The following is a 6,000-nucleotide window of genomic DNA, read 5'->3' on the forward strand; positions in this document are numbered from 1 at the left end:
GAGTTCGGAATGCCGAAAGGGCCCGAGTTTGAAGTTGGAAGAAGTTATATACTTAAATATAGATTGTGGCGCATGCATAGAAAACCCCAGCTTGATCACCTGAACTTTTGTTATACCCTTAGTATAGTCCACTTTAAACCTTTTATTTGGATGGTGACGTGAACCTATTCCATACCTTGGGGATAGCCTGCTACGATGTAGAATCCGATCCGGAGTTTGACCCCAACGATGACGGTTGGTACGATTGAAGGCCGTGCTACGCTTGAGTTGCCTGTGGAGGAGGTTCTAGAAGATGAAGGAAGGCCAGAAGCCTAGCTAGCGCTTTCCGTTTTCTGCTTGTTCGCTCTAGTCGAGAGGCTTGTAATGAATCCCATGCTACAAATCCTATGGATTTATGTAATAATTAAACCCGTGATTGACCTTATGCGAAGTATGACTATGATATTATGATTGAAATGAGTTCTGTATGTGATAGCGCTTGATTCAGGGACTATCACAATGATACAAGGAATCAGATTCTCGATTTGGGAATCCGGTTCGTTTCAATTGGTCCAGGAAAATCTTGCTTTTGTTCGATGCAAAAAACTAAGGAGGCGTTCCGATCATCCACATTGATATTCACGGTGGAGGCCAGTATATATCATAGGAAAGTGCTTAAGATCCTGAAGAATAGGGAGATAAAAATATCCCCTTTCATGATTGCTCTTGGAGAATACATGGTCCACACCACTCCTCTTCCTGTTCCTTGGCTAATCCCCTGTGCAATCTTCTGGAGGACAAGAGAGTCATTAGAATCAGCTCACTACATATCCTGCAGTTGTACGGTTCTCGTGTTAGATCCTACAAGGTGGATCTATTGATCAGAGATGACAGCCTTTACTTCATTGCCTTTTGCAATCATGTCCGTAGGTTGAATAAAAATACAAAAGGTTTCCATATTGGCCCGGGTCCTTGGCATGCATTCAAAGACTAGGCTGAGGCATTGCCAGACTTCATACATGCTATTCCATTCAAGATGAACAGCTCATATGGAGGGTAAGTGTTCTGCATTCGTTAAATGCTGCTTCAATTTTGCATTGCTCAAATAGCTGCTTATGAAATTTTGCTTTTGCTGCAAGGTGAGTGTAAATGTAGGTGGAATTGTGCAAGCAATCCGTGACATCTTTCATGAGCTCATCAACTTCGACGTGTAGGAACAAGTGACACTACAATTCAAGAGAGCTATGTACAATATTATAGCAATCTATTGCCAGGTAAGGAGAAGTCCTGACATACGAGAGGTCATGTTTCAAAGGCTACACCAAGGACATGCATCAGATCCGCTATCTTCATTACAATATAAAACAAAGAACATGTGGGATACGTTTTCAGTAGAGGTCATCCCTATCTACATGTGAAACCCAACCTTTCAAGCTACTTCACATATCTACCACTGACCCACACAACATGGGAACGACGGATGCAACCATATCTACATGAGAAACCCAACTCTCCTTCACATATCTACCACCGATCCACACAACATGGCTATTGTAGAAAGGATTAGCAGGCTACTTCTTTCTCGGGATAGCACTCAAAGTGGCATCGCAAGACACCCAGAAATTGTAATTGGTCCCTTGGCAGTTGGTTTGTACTGTTATCGCCATAATTTGACTGGGCCAGAGGATGGACCGAGAGCAACGTGGGCTGAAGGAGATCATCGTGGCGATTTGCGAATCGGCTTCTGTGTGAGCGTATTAAAGGCCAGGATAGCCGTGTATCTAGTAAGGATAGTTTAAATATAATAAGTTAGAGATTGTATCGTAATCAGTTAGGGTTAGTTAAAGAGATCAAGTCTCCGGACTATAAATATATATCATGAGATTCAATAGAAGGAATCCAACATTCATAACAAACATCGGCGCATCGCCATCCCTTTTCCAAGGATTTCTCCAGGTAACTGACATGCTGCTCCGATCATGCTCCGCATGGTCGGAGCGGCATCGCATTTATCTGTTTATCTTTGTGTTTCTCGTGCTGAAGCGTTGTTGATGACGAGTAACACTAGTTATCTTAAATGATTATGATACTGCATTAGTTCTTAATAATATATCCAGACTTTGCTTGCTGTTCGTAATCGTTTGGCTGCCCTTGTACGTGATCCCAGGTGCAAGGGCAGCGCCTTGCTCTGTTCTTGCTCAATAAATCTAATCTGTTATGGTAGTTCTTTGTGCTACGAGAATTCGGTTTAATATCTGTATGATTAGGCCCTTCAAACGGGTTGAACGTTCCGGCTGCATGATTGGTGCTTTATGGTAATCTAAGGAGGGATTGTTCCGGGAATCGGCTTATTAGTTGGTTTTTAGGCCTTTTTTTAGGTTAGCATCCTGTTATCTTTCATGTTCGTTAGGCTTAACCATGCGTAGGATGTTCCGGTTGCACGGTGAAAACCTTTACTGTCGTAGATTGGATTAGCTTGGTAATTACAAAGCATGCTTTTATCTTTTCTATCGGATTCGTACAAGACATTCGAATATTAATAGATCCGATCTGTTAAACGGGTGCAATCGGCTTCTTTTAGCCGATTCTGAGGGTTACCCGAAGGTCCAACCTGGTACAAAGACAGGTCCGACTCAGTGCAGAGGCTCCGTCGGCTTTTCTAGCCAATCTTGCGAGTAATTTTAAGAGCCGGTCGCGGCTCGGACTAATGTTTGACGTGGCTGTGCATGCAGAAAAATAACTGATAACGACTTCTACACCTTCCTGATCAGGTACAGGTCAGGTGGCACGCCTAGAACTTCACCAAGTCAGAGCGTGTGCCGGACTTCTGGACCGTTGACCGAGGGACCAGGACCCACCAGTAGTCCCGGGAGCCTCCCGGCTCCTCGTGTTGCCTGTCGCTGCTCGCCGGTGGATTTTGACCGACAACACGTACCAATTGTAGTTTGTTGGAAATCTAACACCCATTCAACTGAGGACCTACACCAATGACACACCAACTCACTCTAGAGTTGGTTAGCCACTTTAATTTCTAGTTAGTGTATCGAGTCCTTTTGACGGCAGAGCCGCCTTTACACTTCCAGGTGACAGAGGCTACCAGCAGATAAAGTTAGCTTTTGGATGACAGAGCCAATCTTCGGTGGATAACAACTTATACACTAAAGTATAAAGTACTTAGAAACTATATGGCTTAATCGAAAGACTAACACTTACAAGAACAAAAATTTATTGCAATACAACAGTAATATAATTGAGCATACAACACTCTCTTATTTAGTGGCTAGTCTAGCACTCTACCTAGCACTACCATCCTTGCTCTCATCTACCGTACTCATAGTTGGATGCCATGGCAAGGAAGGATGCTCTATTTATAGGGTAAGGGAACCATGGTTTTGAGACAAATGTCCTCTTTCTAAAAAAATCATAGGTATTCATATTTTCTAATTTAATTTATTACTAGTTCTAGATTGTTTCTTGAGAAATATATATAGAAGATTGCCTTGCATTCTTCTCAACATAGTTGATGATATGGTATGAACTTTTCAAAGCACCCCAAGTAATCCACCATGACATGATCATGCTTAATAGAAGGAGCTAGCAAATGATCCATGACAAATATAATAAAGGCAATCCGAAAACATTCTTGTTCCAGCCGGCTAGAAGATTCTGACACTGCTTTGTATAGAAAAGCTTCGACACGTCTCTTCGTCTACCAAACCAAAGGATGGCGCATGAATGCAATTGATTCTCGGGTCTTCAGATTGTGGATTGTCTTATTAAAAAGAACTGTGGATTATTACGATCTGAAATCTTTTTTTTTCAAAATCTACAAGACTACAACTACAAAGCTGAGCCTGAAACAATAATTTTGCTTGCTAGTTGCTGTTACTCCTTTCTAAAAGTAAGCTGGTTCTACTCTACCCCTTCCGTTGTCCCTAGAAAAGTTGGCTGGTACTTCTTCCTCTGCCCCTGAAAAAGATAAGTTGTTGGGACTACTAATGCCTTAGACAACTAGACAAGCAAGTAACGTCGGTAAAGGACGGGAAGAGGAAAAAAAAAGCTTCTGTCAGTGGAACTTAACCGATTCAGATCTACTAATCAACGTGTTATCCAGATGCTTATTTGTGGCCAAACGTCACCTCACCTCACGCCAGGTACACGATGACCACGCATCCAATCATCCAAATCTCGAACCCCAGCGGCAACCTCTCGCATAAATACCTCGACGATGACCTACCCAACAAGTAAGGCAAGGGTGGACAAAGGAGTAAAAGGAGTACCTCCAAGTCTGCAACTGCAAAACACTACCTGTAACGAATAGAAAGAGTTCCGGTGCGGAGAAGTTAACAGTTTCAGATTCGGCAGCGAGCGTCTTACTCTGAGCACTCTCAGCAGCCGAGCCTGACGGAGACGCCAAGAGCCCAGGAGGGCCAGGACACAGGACAATTCGTGACCACGATTCACGAGCGGGAGGAGGGCCTCTCGCGCCGGTGGTCGTCGTACTGTACCAGCGCACGTCACGACGCTGGTCGCGGCTCAGCTGCTGCTGCCTCCTCCCCCGTGACCACCGGTGAAAACCCTGGCGGGGTGCGTGCTTGTTTGTCTCGGGGCCCCGCCTCCGGAGTTGCTGGATCGGGTCGCGCCGTGCGAGCCGTGCCCGTGCGCTCGGCGAGTTAATTGGGAGGCGACCGCGGAGCTGCGGCTGCTGGAGTTCCAGCCTTCCCGGCCGGGCATTCAATCGCTCTGCCGCTGGATCCGATCGCGCCTTCCGAGCTCTGCCCCCGCCAGGGACAACTCGACAAATAGCTTTCCCTCGTCTCCACGCCTTCCCATCGCTTCCTTCCCTGTTCTGCGCGCCGCTCGCACGGCGGAGGACTCCTCACGGACGCGAGGTTGGAGAAACGCCCCTCCAATCCCGGAAAATTCGCGAGCGGCCGGAGCGCTCTTTCCTCTCTCCACTGCCATGTCTTGAAAGCCGCCAGCTGCGGCTAATCATCGGCGTGCCTCTGCTGCGTTTGGGGTTACGGAAACCGTATGCAGGCTACGGCGGTGGTGACAGCGATGCCCGACCCCCCACCCACCCCGTCGATGTTCCCGATGATCCGTGTTTGGTTTTCACTTTCACCCGTTCTGGGTGAAAAAAGGTGCATGTTGCTGGGGTACGCAGCAGCACCTGGCGATGTGCTATAAACCGCAACGATCTGGCGGATAAACCACAACTGCCGCCCTGTTTTTTTAAGGCACATTGGTACAATTTAGGAACATACTCCTAAATTGCTGTTTACAGTGTGTCAGCAACTAATAAAAAATCAATTCCTACTAGAAAGCAAATATAAAAAATGTGAATCTTTACAACTATGATTTGACTAAATACAGATCAAAATTACGAAATATGATCTTTTGATACAGTTTGAATGGACGGAGTATAACCCTAAATCTAAAAGTATACGGTGGTAGAATAGGTGATACCAGTCAACGGGGGGATATAATTTGAATGGAAGGAGCGTTACACTGGGACCAAACTGCACCGCGCTTGACACATCTAAACTCTAAACCTGTGGAAAACTACAGTAAGTAATGGAAGTCTCAGTGACCATTAATATTGGTATTGTTGCACCATCTGGTTACTCGAAGACATTTCTTCCATAAAAAGTTCAAAGAGAATATTCTTATATACGCCAGAGCGTCAAAGAATAATTTTAACTAAATCCGTTTGCATCTGCTAGGGGTTTCCCTTCATCTCACGCCAGCAGCCCAAAGAGCATAAAAAGGATTTACTATGCTGCGGAGTATGCGGAAATTCACTTGTAACTAGCGATAAGGACAAGATTGCCGGCATCGTGTCGACGCCTTCAGGGTGGACCATGCTTTTAAGTCAAGGCTCAATCAAGGGCAAACACGGAGTGATTTACCCTCTTTTACAAAATTTGATTAACCGGAAACGTAAGGGGCTTTTCTACAAAACTGCCTGCAACATGTCTGCCTCTGCCGCATCATATACACACGCCATTCGGAGCTCGC

This window comes from Panicum hallii, chromosome 1, assembly GCF_002211085.1.
Source record: "Panicum hallii strain FIL2 chromosome 1, PHallii_v3.1, whole genome shotgun sequence".
In the NCBI taxonomy this organism is placed as follows: Eukaryota; Viridiplantae; Streptophyta; class Magnoliopsida; order Poales; family Poaceae; genus Panicum; species Panicum hallii.